The following is a 15,269-nucleotide window of genomic DNA, read 5'->3' on the forward strand; positions in this document are numbered from 1 at the left end:
CCCAGGGAAGTGGTTGAGTCACCATCCCTGGAGGTCTTTAAAAGACGTTTAGATGTAGAGCTTAGGGATATGGTTTAGTGGAGGACTTGTTAGCGTTAGGTCAGAGGTTAGACTAGGTGACCTTGGAGGTCTCTTCCAATCTAGATGATTCTGTGAAATATACATATGTGCAATATCCCTAACTGTGTCTGGAGATCTGGGCAAAGGACTGGGACTTCAACAGACCAAAGGGTCTTCATGCTGAGCTTAGACTGTAGGGCTTAGAGAACATTGAATAATTTTATTGTAATGCAAATAAGGATTAGAGTTAAAGCTGCTATGGAAACACTGGTCTAATTTTTCAGAGTTTGGAGGTGTTAAAGTGAAGGCACCTGAAAGCATGGAGGAGAGGATGTATACAAATTCACTGTCAAAAAAAAAAAAATAAAAACTAAGAAGAAACAAGTTGTGATTCCAGTAGGTTTGGGGCAATTATTTAACATATTAGACAGCATAATGAAATCTCTGGAGAGAACAAATCTCACCATTTTTGGCCAGTGTACAAGCATGACTTACTGTTCTCATAATGGAATGTTTTCATGCCATGACAATCCTCCATGGAGATGCTGCTGAGCTGCTGCTGTGCAATAAAGGACATTGGAGGAGAGCAAAAGAACTGAAACATTCACAGATTTTTTCTGTTCTGGTACATTTCCTATTTTGCAGAGGAAAGCAGATTGTTCTGTATGGAACAGTAGAGCCACAAGAGACATTTCTGACTGCCTTACAGCTGGAGTAACTTCTCTAGTGTCCAAAAGGGTCTAGAGGTTCCAAGGGTTCTGTCCTTTATTGCAGCACTGCTACAGTTTTCTTCCTGTGCAGATTGTTTGGTAGGTAAGGCCTTGAGATGTGAGTATGTGAGGAACTGGAATTTTTCCTTCAGAAGGGACACTTCCTCCTCTGTTATTATGCTCATTAATAAGTTCTGGGAGCTTCTTCTTTGCAATTTCAGATTTATATGAAGCCAAGCCATAGAAGAGAAAGTTACACATGGGAATGTGCATGCATGCGCATCCACTAAGTATGATCTCACAAACTTCCTTTCCTTAATCATCTGTAGTTCAATATCAGTCAGCCATAATCTGGTCTCCTACCTCCCTTCCGAGGCAGTTCAAAGAATCTGATGTAGAAGGGACCAGGGCTGCTTCAGACTGGTGCCAGCAGCTCTGCACCACATGCTCACCCTGCTCATATACAGGTGAGAGTGGAGTTCAGAAACCCTCTATACATTCTCCAACAGGGGAACCTGAAAATCAGATAGAGTAACCCCGACTCAGGGCAGCTTTCCAATTTAAAATCCAAAAGGGTCAGATGTATCAGGCATGTTTTCATGCAAAATCTGTGGGAAGCAAAGGTTAGATTCTGATAGCACTAGGATACCTACTTAGAATTGGGATCTTTCCTTTGATCCTTATAGGCAGGTCTTAACTCTGCTTTGTTGTTACCAGTGTGATGCCCCCTGCTTCCTTCAGACACCTTCTTTGCATGGAATATAGATTTTTTTTTTCTATTATCAAGCATTATTTACTTTTCTCTTTCAGCTTCCATCTGCAGCAGCCAGCAAAATATATATAATTTGTAAAAAGTCCTTTATCCACTTTAACTGTAGTTTCAAAAGGTATGCATCTGTTTTGATTTTTAAAAAAGTTATTTCTAGGTTACATATGTGCAAGGTTAAGCTTTGCCTTTCCTCCTGCCCTAGCACCTCCACCTCCACCTGCTTGGTTTGCAATGACAAAGGACAGCTGAAAGTCCTTGAAGATGATGAAAGTGAGCTTGTGAATTAGAAGCACTCACCTTGAAGGGCATTCATCACCTGGGTTTTAAGACAGACAACAAAAAGAAAAGCTTTAGTTAACCAAAAGTCTCATTTTGCCCAGTCAAAGGAAAATATGCACCAAGAAAATCTCATGAACATAATCAAACATGAGCTGAATTGGGTAGTCCTTTAGGTAATGTGTGACATGGTTCTTCCAAGGTCAGTGTTTCTTTGAAGCCACTGCTCCAAGAGGCCCCTGATCTGCAGGGCTCCCACTTTTTAAAGCATGATTCTAGTTCAAAGACTTCTTGGGAAAAGCTTAAAGACATAGCCCAATTCAATTATGCAATTTTATGAAATATATATATATATTAAACTTCATATATATAAACTTATATATATATATTAAACTTCATTCTCTTTTTATTCTGATTTTAAGTATACAGTAGCCTCTTGCTATGGGTCCCCGTGGTAGAAATCCCTGTTTCAATAAGCCTAGCCATAACTAAATTGCAGTAAATGAATAAATGGACATTGAGAGTACAGGGCCAAAGGCAGCCAAGCAGGATTTTTACCTGCCTCCCTCTGTGCCACTAGTTTTATTGACCTGACAGAGGCACTGCCAGCTGAGGAGAGGCTGTGTGATCAGGCACACAGTTGCTCAACGCTTAAGGTAGGAAAAGCACTTGTACCATAAAAAACACTGTAGTGCAAGGACAGCATGAATGCTACTGTAGACAAAACAGTTCTTTCAAAATTATCCTTATTTAAACATTTATAATTGTAGTGCTGTTAAATTAGATCAAGCCAGAATTTACTTTCTCCATTATTTTTAGCCACAAAATTTACTTAATTGCTTTCAGTGGAATTTTTCCATTAAAGACATAAACAAGGAGGAAAAAAAAAAAAAAAAAGTGCAGGTTTATGGAAATTCCTGTCAAGTATGATTAATTTTGCAGCAATAAATACTTCTGTATCAAGGAAAGAAAGAAAGAAGAAAGAAGGAAAGAAAGAAAGAAGGAAAGAAAGAAGGAAACAGTTTCAAGATAAGAATGTATCAAAATACCTCAGAGCTTTGCCACATGAAGGGAAATATAGTTTCCCTCACTGAACTGCAGGACTTGTTGATGGCCTCTGCTGTGAAAATAAGAACAGCTTGTGTGCACTTGATCATAAACTGTAGCAATGAGAGATGACTAAACGAGTGCATGTACATGAGTTTGCCTCTTTCCATGCCCGGTAAATTCTACAAAGAAACACATTCTCCATCAAAGTTGTTGTACATGCATTCAGCAGGAGAAAGAAGCCCTTTTCCTTTTGAGCTTTCAGTTTGGGTAAAGGAAGTTCTTTGTTCTTTAGAATAAACCATAAAAGCCACAGCCTAACAGCTCACCACCAGGACTAACAGTCAGAAGCACCATGTCTTTCCCCCTTCTCCTGCCTTTCATGCCCTGCCCTCACCCATCCTCTCCATGTCCCCCAGCACTAACAGGCCTCCCTACACACCTGCTGACTTCTCAGATAATCGTGTGCTCAGATACTGCTGTGTTGGAGCTTTTGCTAGGAAATAGTGACTTTATCTTCTAAACTCAAGGCCCGTGCCCCCCACCCCCCAAAACCCTGACTTTGGCAGCAGTCAGACTGTGGCCATTAAGATCTGAAACTTCTCCTGTAAGCAATGTGACTTACCCCTTCATGCAAAGCGCTGTGCCCACCACCCAAGCCATGTGCCCATGAAAATTTTTAATTACTGTTGGAATTTGTAAGACTTTATGTGGGCAAAGAAGCAAGGATTTTTAAATTCAGCTGCAGCCTTCTTGCTGATGTCTTACAATAGAAATTTGTATCTGATTAGCTGCGCATTAACTTTAAATTCCCCTTTGTCATTACTGCTGCAAAACATGGGTCTCTCCTTGCACTGAATATCCTTGTTTGTGATTAGTTTTCTTCAGACATATTAGAATTCTTGTTGCAAAAATGAATTTCACTTTTTTACATTCTGGAAGTAACATCTAATCTCTGATCTCACTGCTGCGGCATTTTGATTCTATGGCAGTCCTTCGCAGCAGTTTTTGACTTACTACCTTCTGGGAATTTAATTATCACACTATTTACCACTACCTTTGCTTGAAACGATTGGAAGAATCAAAACACATGGAATGACTGAATATTTTTGTTTTCCTACCACACTGTCCACAGAGGGTTTCCTTGGACCTTGCATTATGTCCAGCAGTGGCAGTTACAGTCGGGAATGATCATGGGGGTGGTCTGGGGGGAACAGTATGACAGGCCTGGACTAAAAACCATCTACTGACTTGTGCTGGAGCTGTGAGAGCTCTTGGGAGAGGGAGAATTTGGGGGCATTGGTAGGTGTCTTGCTCTGTTGCTGATCAAGTTGTCGTTCTCCTCATCAACAATGCCTTAGATTGCACCACTTGAATGCGTGTTCAGCCCTTTAAAACAACAAGCACATTTATATATAAGTATCAATAAGGATTATGATTACCAGAGTGAGGGTTATCTTTGCCTACATGTTCAACAAGAATCATGGGAATTATATTTTATTGGGATTATTTATAAGAGGAGGCATGCAAGACACAACCTTAATACTCACTATTTCTCTCATTTTCTGATGGACTTTACATACAACCTGTAATAGCCAATGCACCAGTGCTCAGAAACAACAACAACAACAACAACAACAACAACAACAAAGAAAAGTACACATCAGCGAGAAGTTGGGGTGGAGTTTTTCACAGAGCAATGCATTTTGGTGCTGACAAACAAAATAGAAAAGAGAAGAGCAGGGCTTCAAGGCAAAAGAGAGATAGTGTGCTTATGACCTAGTTACAATGTGGTACCTTTCTTTTCTGCTAAGTGCATTGATTTCTTGGTCACACTCTTGTAACATAAATAGGACAGCTGAAGATAAACTATTCCTCTTCCCAACGACAAGCAGGCTTTCACAAAGTCAAAAAGAAGAAAGAAAATGCAATTCACATATAGGCAGTCTGAGTTTGTTTGGGTTTTCCCCACCTTCCCCAAGAGAAGCTCTTGTGTATCTCTAAGTTTAATAGGATATGGGGACACAAAATTCAGGGCAGTAATTTTCATGGATTGTAGCTTTCTTTTATGCATCAAAATCCATTTTTTTAAAAGCATGTAAACATGGAAGCCCTAGCATTTCTTATGTCTGGAAGGCAAAGCATTCTTAGCTGCTGTTGACACTTTCATATACCAATCAGTAACCTGCAGAAAGATGGCTCCTTTATGAAATTCAGCTTTATCAAAGTAGACAGTTGTCAGCTTCTTACCCGCAGCACATATGAGGAGCCATGTCCCAGCCCCTTCAAGCTGCACCAGGGATTATCCCAGGGTTGCTGGCTGCCCTTGATCATTCCCTCCCACAGAGTAGACACAAGAGGGGCAGCTGGCAAAGCCCCCCACACACACACTTCTTAAGGCACAGCCAGCCTTTGCAGAATGGGGAACATCCCCTGTCCTGGCCCTGCACCTTTCTCTCTACCTTCAGCTCCACTGCTCAGAGGTTCTGGTGACTTAGAAACCTGTGCACTGGGCACCCTGGTGGAGCAGGGGCCCACCAACACCTTCAGGATGGGGATCTGTCTCCTGCATGCCCCAAGGGTCTCCACAGGGAGAGCACATCAGTTGTGGTTTTTCAGCTCTAGATCAGAGAGGCCATGAGAAAAGGGGCAGAGGCAACTGGACCTTGCCAGCCCCACTCTCCTCCTAAGCATAGTGCAGATGCTTGGGTCCAAGTCATGGCAGGGGTCCAAGTCATGGCTGGACCACAGCTGGCTCATCACCCCCACTGCAGAGACAGCCTCAGCATAACCCCAGGAAACTCCTTGCTGTCCAAGGTATGGCCATAAGGCTATGAAAAATGAAGTATTGTGATGTATCATGGTAATGTCATGGCATCAGAATGATTCATGGTAAAATAGACTGCCATAGCAAAATGTGCAGGGTGAACCTCAGTGAAATCCTGCCTAATTAGAACTCAGGCTTTCATGGACACAGTTTACCCCATGGTTTCTGTATTTCTTTCCTTTCTGGACTAAAGAAACCTGAGCTTTTGTATGGGATAAAAGCAAGCAAACAAGCAAACAAACAAAATAACCAAACCAACCAACCAACCAACATTTTTTTTTTTCTATTGTTTTTCATTTTCCTTTCCTCTTTTCTGCCTACAGTGTTCCTTGTCCCTCAGTGATCCTGCTACGGTGTGACAGAATTACTAATGAACTGCTTTCCAAAGTGTAGCCTGAAAGTGACCACACTGTTGACAAGCCAGAATTCCCCTGAAGCTGCCTGTGTTGTCTGCTTGTCTTCCCCCATGGACAGTGAGGACAGCAAGAAGGCAATCTGCTGCTGCTTAGGATCCACAGGCAAAATTCAAACATCACCACTGCAATCTGTACCAGGCAATGGGTTGATAAAAAGAGGGAGAGCCATGAGACAGCAGTTTCACTTCCTCTGTGCTTTGCTGCTTCTTCTGCACATGATATTTAAAGAGCATTATGGGATTCTGTGCACTTAATAACGGCTCTCACAGAAGGATTTGGTTGCTGAATACAAATAAGTAGCTATGTGATTAGGTTTCATGCATTTTAGTACATTTTATTACATTTTTCTTTTTTTTTTTTTTTTTTTTTTTTTTAAGGGAGAATTCAAGCAGGGTGGAAATACTTTCTCTGCCAACAGTCTTATTGCCAACATCATATCTTGCAAACTTCCAGGATAATGCTCGTCCCCCAAGACGTGGCTGATTTTTAAATTGCAAAGAGTTATATTTCATAAGCATTGTGATATTTCAGGAAGCCTGCCACCATCATTTCCAATTATCTCAGGTTGAAAAATCAGATGCCTAGGCAGATACTGGCTACTCACATGTTGGTAGCATTTAATTTCTGCTTATAGCTGGGAGGAGAAAACTCTCACTCTTTACCTCCCTGCTCTGCTCCCATACCTGACAGCCTCCTTCCCTCCAGACTGCCTGTTCCCTCCACCCTCTTCTCTGCCCAGTCTCCCAGTTTCATTCCTTCTCTCAAGCCACCTTTTTTCCATCACTCAAAGAGACTGTTTTTACCTTGCCCTCACCATTTTCTTTCCACCGTGCTGTGTTCCCAATAGATTCCATCTTGTGTCCCACTTTTTTGCCTTGCTCCATCTCTGCCCTGCTCTATCTGGACCCTCTACTACTCTCCCTGTCTTTGCTTGCCTTTCTCTTTTCTGACTTACCCCTGTCCACAACTGACCTCCCACCCCATTTGCCTTTCTGCTACCACTCCCGTGCTCTTCCTTGCTTCACTGCCCTCCACTTCTCTTCTGGCTTTCTCAGTGTTTGAGGAAAATATTGTCATGGCAGTGTAATCACCTAGGAAGCAAATATACTGTTCCAATGCAGAGGATCTGCCTATGTAACACACATACTACATCTCAGGCGTGGGTGCTTCGTATCCATCAGTACATCTGCAGTCTGAAATTAGAAATCTAAAATCTTAATTGTATGCTCAGTAATGGGGATAAAATGTTGCCATGGTGAAATAACAAGAAGAAGGATCAATGATAAGACAGAGCAAAATGAGATTTCACCAGGGCAAAATGTCCCACTTAATAAAAAAAATAAAAATAATAATTAAAAAAGCTCAGACTACCCCAGTAGTATTGTGTCTCTTATTTTGACCATAATAAAGGAGTTTTTGTTCCCATGTCAGCAAATTAGATTCAGTGTTTGAGACTGGGGTGATCCAGAATAAGAGCAACTGCAGTGTTTTTCACTGATCTACTGAGCTTTGTGTCCCTGTGATGATAGGTTTTATACCTACCCCATGTTCCGCACTCCTTCTGACAGTGTGCCTGTGAAAGGCACAACACTGACAGCTACTGTAGGGGCTGGCAGCTGTATCCAGCCCAAATTGTTCTTAATGTCTGTTGTGACTGTGACTGTGACTGAAAGTAGTAGAAAACTACAGACAGGAAAGTTTGGGCTATTCATTAGGAAAACCTCTATAACATTAGTCAGTGAAGGGTAGCAGTCAATTGCTGGGGAACCCAAAGAGACCCCACAATGAGGTGAGGGTCTTGAGAAGGTGTTAGGCTGACATCTCTCAAAATGGGCTTTGGTGGAAGATTCTGCCTCAAGGCAGGGGATGCTGTGAATGACCTCCTGTAGCCATGACAGGTCTATTTTCTGTGAATCTGCCTGAGAGCTTTCTTGTGGCCATTTCTGTAGCTATGTGAAATGTCATAGAATCGCAGAATCAGAGAATATCCTGAGTTGGAAGGGACCCACAAGGATCATCAAGTCCAACTCCTGGGTCCCCAAGGACAAGGTCTAGAAGGAGTTTCCTTCTACTTATCTTTGCCTAACTCTCCACTTCCTTTAAAAACATGTATTATAAAGTGATTGTAGGTTTTCAGGAGTGCTTGGTTTAAGTTGAAAAATATTTATTTATGACAAATTTATCTTGGTTTAATATCTAGATTACTTCTGTTTTATGTCTAACAACAAAGCTGGATGGATTTTTTTATTTTTTTCATATATCCCACAAAGCTGGATTATGCATGAAGCCTCAGAAATGCATTAATTTCACTACTTCTTTAAATTTTTAATGTTCTGGTCAGCCTATCTGCCTGACTGTTTAATTGCCCCTTCACTCTTCCCAACAGGCTGCAACAAGGTGCAGCTTCAAACTGTTTCTTGACCTTTTCTTCTTTCTAATTCATCTCAGTTCAACTGGGATATTATTTTTCTGAAATTTTGTATCACACGCAAATGGACATTGCCATTTATTTACATTTTCCTTCTGATTATATGTTATTTTTTTTTTTTAAAAAAAAAAAAACATTCTAGAAGGTAGTCAGAGTTTTTCAGCCCTTGCTCAAAAGTTATTCCAGTGCTATTGAACTTTTCACTACTGAGAACTAGACCCTTTCTTTGTGGATATAAGCAATATCAAAAATACATTAGCCACATTTTCCTTTGTATTCTGGTCTATGGCATTGTAGGCTGGGTTCCCTCTGTAGGCTATACAGCTTATAAGGGTCGGGTGGATGTATCAGCTACATCACCCATATGAGGTACATGGGAGAAGAAATCATAGAATTATAGAATGGTTTGGATAAGAAGAGATCTTAAAGATCATCCAATTCCAAATCCCCTGCCCTGGGCAGGGACACCTCCCACCAGACCAGGTTGCTCAAAGCCCCATCCAGCCTGGCTTTGAACACCTCCAGGGATGGGGCATCCACAGCTTCTCTGGGCAACCTGTGCCATGGCCTTACCACCCTCTGAGTGAAGAATTTTTTCCTAATGTCTAATCTATTTTCTTTTTTTTTTTTAATTTAAAGCCATTATTCCTTGTCCTATCCCTACACTGCCTGCACTGCCTGACCAAGAGTCCCTCCCCAGCTTTCATGTAGGCTCCCCCTAGGTACTGGAAGGCTGCTATGAGGTCTCTCCAGAGCCTTCTCTTCTCTAGGCTGAACAACCCCAGCTCTCTCAGCTTGTCTCCACAGGAGAGGTGACACAGCCCTCTATCCTTGTGGCCCTCCTCTGAACTCACTCCAACAGGTCCATGTCCCCCTTTTGCTGGTGGCCCCAGAGCTGAACGCAGTGCTTCAGGTGCAGTCTCACAAGAGCAGAGCAGAGGAGGAGAATCACCTTCCTTGTACTGCTGGCCACACTTCTCTTGATGCAGCCCAGGATACGGGTGGCTTTCTGGGCTGTAAGCGCACATTGCTGGCTCATGTCAAGCTTCTTATCAACCAACACCCCCCAGACCCTTCTCCTCAGGGCTACTCTCAATAGAAAGTCTAGAAAGGAATGATGGATAAGGGAAGCCCTGATTCTGTCCTGTCCTGCACATTATTAGATAAAGCAGCCAGTCTGATACCTGTGGAAAAAGTAAACCAAGTCACAAACAGTAGATAAGAAAGCAGCTCTGTATCAAGGACAGGACTGTGACACAGTGGGTACACCTGTGTCACAACACCCAAAGCATCAGTCCAGTGAAGTGTGACTGTAACGTCACTCTTGGAATGCATCTTTGAACAGGAAGTGTTTTTTTTGTTTGTTTTGTTTTGTGTTTTTTTTTATGTAGCTTTTCTGGTGCTGTGAAGGTGAGTCTCATTTTCCTTGGATTGGTGTGATAAAACAGGTATTTCTGGTCCTGTGCCATGTCTCTGAAGGGCTTCTGAGAACAGGATTCCTGCAACATGGGATCAGCAATGCTGCAGCCTCCCGGACTGCTGCCTCACTGGTGGTCCATGTAACACAGTGCTGCCTGGCAAGGACTGGCCCTCACACCAATGCTACACCCAAAACATTCACACAAGTTTCTGAATGAACTCTTAAACTGTCAATTTCTCTTTTAGAGAAGAATAAAATGGCAGGAAAGAGACAGGGGATTTTCATGAAGACAAACCGTTTCAGACTGGTTTAACTTTCTTCCCTGAAGGGGGTCCTAAGCAAAACCACAAATGCAGTATTGAAGTTCAAGCTTTTGACAGTCTCACACGATATCTTCATGGAAAACGTGGTCTAGATAATAGTGTTTTAAAATGGATGCAAGACTAGTTGAAAAACATTCCTGAAAGAGTAGTTATGGATGTTTCTCTGTCAGTACAGGAGGGCATTCACAGACAAGCTCAGGAAGTGCACACTAGATGAGTGGATGGTGAGGTTGATGGGCAATTGGCTGGGTAGCAGAGCTCAGAGGGTTGTGCTTACTGGTGTGGAATCTAGCTGGTGGCCTGTGGATACCAGTGTCCCCTATAGGTCAGTACTTGGTCCAGTGTTGTTCAACATATACATCAATGACCTGGACGATGGAACCGAGTGCACCCTCAACAAGTTTGCTGCCATTCCGAAGGACCTCGACAGGCTGAAGTGTTGGGCCAAGAGGAACCTCATAAAGTTCAACAAGTGCAATTGCAGGGTCCTGAACCTAGGGAGGAATAACTCTAAGCACCAGTACAGGCTGGGGTCTGACCTGCTGGAGAGCAGCTCTGCAGAGAGAGACCTGGGACACCTGGTGGACAGTAGGCTGACCACAAGTCAGCAATGTGCCCTGGTGGCCAAGAAGGCCAACAGTATCCTGGGCTGCACTCGGAAATGTTGCAAGCAGGTCAAGGGAGGTGACCCTCCCCCTCTACTCAGCCCTGGAGAGGTTACACCTGGAGAACTGTGTCCAGTTCTGGGCTTACCACTATCAGAGGGACATGGAACTACTGGAGCAAGTCCAGAGGAGGGCTACTAAGATGACTAAAGGACTGGAGCAGCTGTCATATGAGGACAGGCTGAGAAAACTGGGCCTTTTTAGCTTGGAAAAGAGAAGGCTGAGGAGAGACCTCATCAATGTGTATAAATATCTGAGGGGAGGGTGTCGAGTGGATGGAGCCGGACTCTTCAATTGTGCCCAGCGACAGGACAAGAGGCAATGGGCACAAACTGAAGCACAAGTGGTTCCAGCTCAATATGATGGGGCACTTATTTACTGTGAGGGTGACAGAGCACTGGGACAGGTTGCCCAGAGAGGTTGTGGGGTCTCCTTCTCTGGAGATATTCAAAACCTGCCTGGATGCCATCCTGTGCAATGTGCTTTAGGTGATCCTGCTCAGCAGGGGAGTTGGACTAGATGATCTTCAGAGGTCCCTTCCAACCTCGGCCATTCTGTGATTCTGTGACTTCTAGCGGGGTCTGTTCTGAATATGATTCTATGAAATGCTGTCAATGACGTCTTGCATGATAAGATAGTCTGTATGCTTGTAAAATCTGAGCTTGGTAGCAAGATGGAAGGGGTTGTAAGCACCTTGAAGGACAGGATAAGAATTCAAAATGGTCTTGATAAATTGAAGGAACTGAAATCAATAAGATGAAATTCAATAAAGACAAGTGCAAAGTGATACACTTAGCAAGGAGAAATCAAATGCACAAATACAAAATGAGGAATAACTGGTGAAGCAGCAGCTCTGTGAGAAGAGGCCCTGGGGGCATTGTATACTGTGAGCTGAATATGAATTAGCAATATGATACAGGCTTAAAAAAGGCTGATGACATTCACAGATGTATTAATATAAGTCATTACAGGAAGATGTTATTCTCTTTTACTTGTACTGGTTAGGTCACTGATGGACTGCTGCATTCTTCCCTGGACAACAAATTTAGTGAAAGAGAAAAAAGAAAGAAACAAGAAGAAAGAAACAAGAAGAAGAAAGAAACAAGAAAGATTAGGGAATTGTAGAATGCAATCTATATGATCTTTTGTGAAAACAAAGACCATTTAAGAATATATTTAAAAGTTTTTTTTACAAAAACCACAATCAAAGGGATTATTTTGCCAATTGGAGAAGACAGAAAAAATTGCTGCTAGCTTAATCTGCAGAAAGAGATGCTCAGAGCTGATATTAATAGAAACAAAGGGATGATACTTCAGAGCTGTATTGTGGAATCTCCTAATTGAGGTAGGTGGCCTTGTAGGGAGCTTTTAATGTTGATTGGAGAATTATCTTCTAGTGCTGGCCTAGGTATAACTAGCTTGTTTCCAGTAGGAAAATTAATTGAATGACATGTCTGTTGTTCCTCAATGCTGTCTGAGCCTGCATTGTAGAACTCCAAATCCATTTTCAGTTCTTGCTTTAGCAGTTTTCTAGCTCAGCTATTAATTTTAGCAAAAATCCTGATGATAAGGGATGGACTGAAAGTGCCCGTTTTAAAATTGCCTTGATAAGATGCTGACACAAGGGTCAATTACTTTTTGAGCACACATCGCAGTGCTGGACAAACACAGAATAAAGCCATAATTTCTGACCTGTTGGATCTACAATTTAAGATGTGAGAGGAATGCAGCTAGTTGGAGGTGCCGAAGGACTTCAGGGGACAATCAACACAGGCAGTGGTACAAGAATGGTAGAAATGTATTCATTGCCAATTTTTATAGATGTTGCAGCCAATGAGAATGTTGAGGTAGGATCTGAAAGGGAATAAAAAGGACCTTTATGGAGCAGCCTTTTCCAAAGACCAGAACAGGGAAAGGAAAAATAATATAAAAAATAAAAATACTTGTTTGAAAAGGTAAAAGACATGGTGATGGAGAGTGGTAGTGGGGCCAATCAGAAGGTGACTTTTAGATGTTGGGAAGTGATAGATCACAAGAAGAAACCTTGAAAAAAAGGGTGGAGAAAAGAGTACACTACAGGGTTAACATGGACTTATAAAGACAAGAGCACTAGAGTTAAGGTGGTCGGTTGGGAAAGTCAGGTGAACAGCAGCATTCTGGATGGTTGAGAGGTAGAAAGGCTGCCTTTTCTAGAGATGTGAAATGACATCTTGGACCCTAGACAAGAATTTCAGTTGCGTGGATGGATAAAAAAGGCTGTATCTCTGGCATGTTGTGGGGAGAAATCTTGCATAGTCTTGATGTGAGAGCTGAGAGAGAATTCAGGCCAGGTAACAAGGCTAAGTGACATGCAGGATAATGGGATCATCTAAAGAAAGTTAGAAAGTGGCAATGGAGAGGAGTTAGGAAGAGAACTAAGAAATTTATTTTTAAAATGCTGAGCTTGGAATGGCAGTGGAATGTTCCCTAGAGATGACATGGAGACAGGCAAGATTTAGGACAGAGAATTAAATTTCTAGGTCACATGCCCTAGCCTCTAAAGTACACAAACCTTTCTGTCCATCCACACAACCAAGACAATTCTTCATCTGCAGGAACCTTTCTGGAGAGTATGATGCAGACAGAAAGTATAGAGGGACCCCTACATAAGAGCCAGAGTGAAGATAAAATAATGCCCTGGAAATCAGAGATAAATCATAATAAAAACAGGAGAGTGAAGATTCAAAGAAGCCAAGGGAAATCAATAGGAACATCACAAGGAATCTGACCTGTGAGGTTAGCTACCACTGAGTGTTATTTCTCAGTATGGGCAAGAAGAAGATAATCTGCTTCCCTGAAACTGAAGCTATAACCTGCTGGTACTATGAACTTCTTATCATCCAAACTGTATTCCATGAATCTGTATTTCAGATTCTCTCCTCAAGGCTGGGGGAGTCTTTATAAATCTTTCAAGTGTTCATCTGTTACTGAATACAATACTTTTTGCACATTTTACTCAGGTCTGTATATATCCTCTTTCTTACATAATGAGTAGATAAATTGATATATTTTTGGCACTCCTCAACCCGTGACCTGCCCCAGGATGCCCCAGGATATTTGCCCCGGGATGTCCTAAACTCTCCAGGACCACCTCCCTAACCAAACCCACCACCTAGCACTGAGCACACCCCTCTCCAGAAGCTGCTGGATGAGCTCTGGGACATGCACTGTATGTAAGGCCCCAGTGCTGGATTGTCAGCAAGGCTTTCTGGATGCACCTTGACACTAGGTAATCTTGTGTGATCAGGTGGGAATTATAAGATACCTATGAAGCTATCTAAGCAGGCAAAATGTTAATAATGTAAATAAGACTGTCTTTGATAAAATCTCCAGGGACAAAATGCTGAAGTTAAGCACAGGTCACTTGGTTTATGTGACTTTTTAAGCACCTTTATTATTTTGACAGTATTACTTGCCGCTTTCTGAGGGAAAAACTAATATTTATTAGCCTAAGTATTATGAAATTATCCTGATTTTATGGCTTGAGCAATGAAGATGTACAGTGGGGAACATTTATCCTCTCAAAGAGACCTGGAATTAATCTGTAAAAGAATGGTTCTCGTTCTCCTTTATTAATAGACTGCTATTCTTAATCTTTTAAAGTTTATCTGATATTTTTTTTTGTTCAAAATCTACTTCTTTGTATTTCTCTCCATAATCTCGGAGGGCTCTCGCTATGAATAATGAAAAATTAAAGAGTGTGACTGTGGCGCGAGGACACTGTGAGCAAGAAGATAAGCTGAGTCACGGGGAGTGGATGGCCTTCTGCCTCTGTCGTGCTTTCCACAAGGCCTCCCTGCATCACCAACACTGGCTCTGCTCCACGGAGGGGAAGGCAGCATAGCAGCTGCCTACATGCAGACACAAATCTTACAAGGTGCAAGGTCCCTTTCTTTTATGCTGGGAAAGTACTTCTGCTTACAGAGTTCACTATATGTTCTAAAATTTTTTAGAATGGTCTTGTCATCTGTGCTAAAATGCAGCTATGAATTTTATAAAATTCATTTGATTCCAAGTCATGAAATAACTACCGGAAAGGGAACCAAGAACTGCTTCTTCCAGCTTGACAGTCTTTTTTCTAGGAGTTATTTCGTTACTTAGCATTTTGAAATCGTAAAATATCTTTTCATGACCCTTCTGTAATGTGATCTGTTGCACTGAATTTAAAAGTTGTGATTGCAAATATAGAATAAGGGGAAAGAAAGAGACTCAGTTTCAGCTCCAGTGACCAGGCTTTATTTCCTCTCCCTTCTTGCTACTTTTATATACCTAGTTCCAGTGACACCAGA

General features: G+C 42.0%; 1 long non-coding RNA gene across 1 annotated transcript; it reads right to left on the bottom strand.

Annotated features, from left to right (window-relative positions):
• Nucleotides 1–273: 273 nt before the first annotated feature.
• On the bottom strand, nucleotides 274–3,222 carry LOC118169993. The gene is made up of 4 exons (XR_004752427.1): nucleotides 3,013–3,222; nucleotides 2,865–2,935; nucleotides 1,424–1,855; nucleotides 274–1,285 (listed from the first exon to the last, which is right to left on the bottom strand). It is a non-coding gene; the product is annotated as an uncharacterized LOC118169993 (long non-coding RNA).
• Nucleotides 3,223–15,269: the final 12,047 nt, after the last annotated feature.

The sequence above is a fragment of the Oxyura jamaicensis genome, chromosome 1 (assembly GCF_011077185.1).
Source record: "Oxyura jamaicensis isolate SHBP4307 breed ruddy duck chromosome 1, BPBGC_Ojam_1.0, whole genome shotgun sequence".
NCBI lineage: Eukaryota > Metazoa > Chordata > Aves > Anseriformes > Anatidae > Oxyura > Oxyura jamaicensis.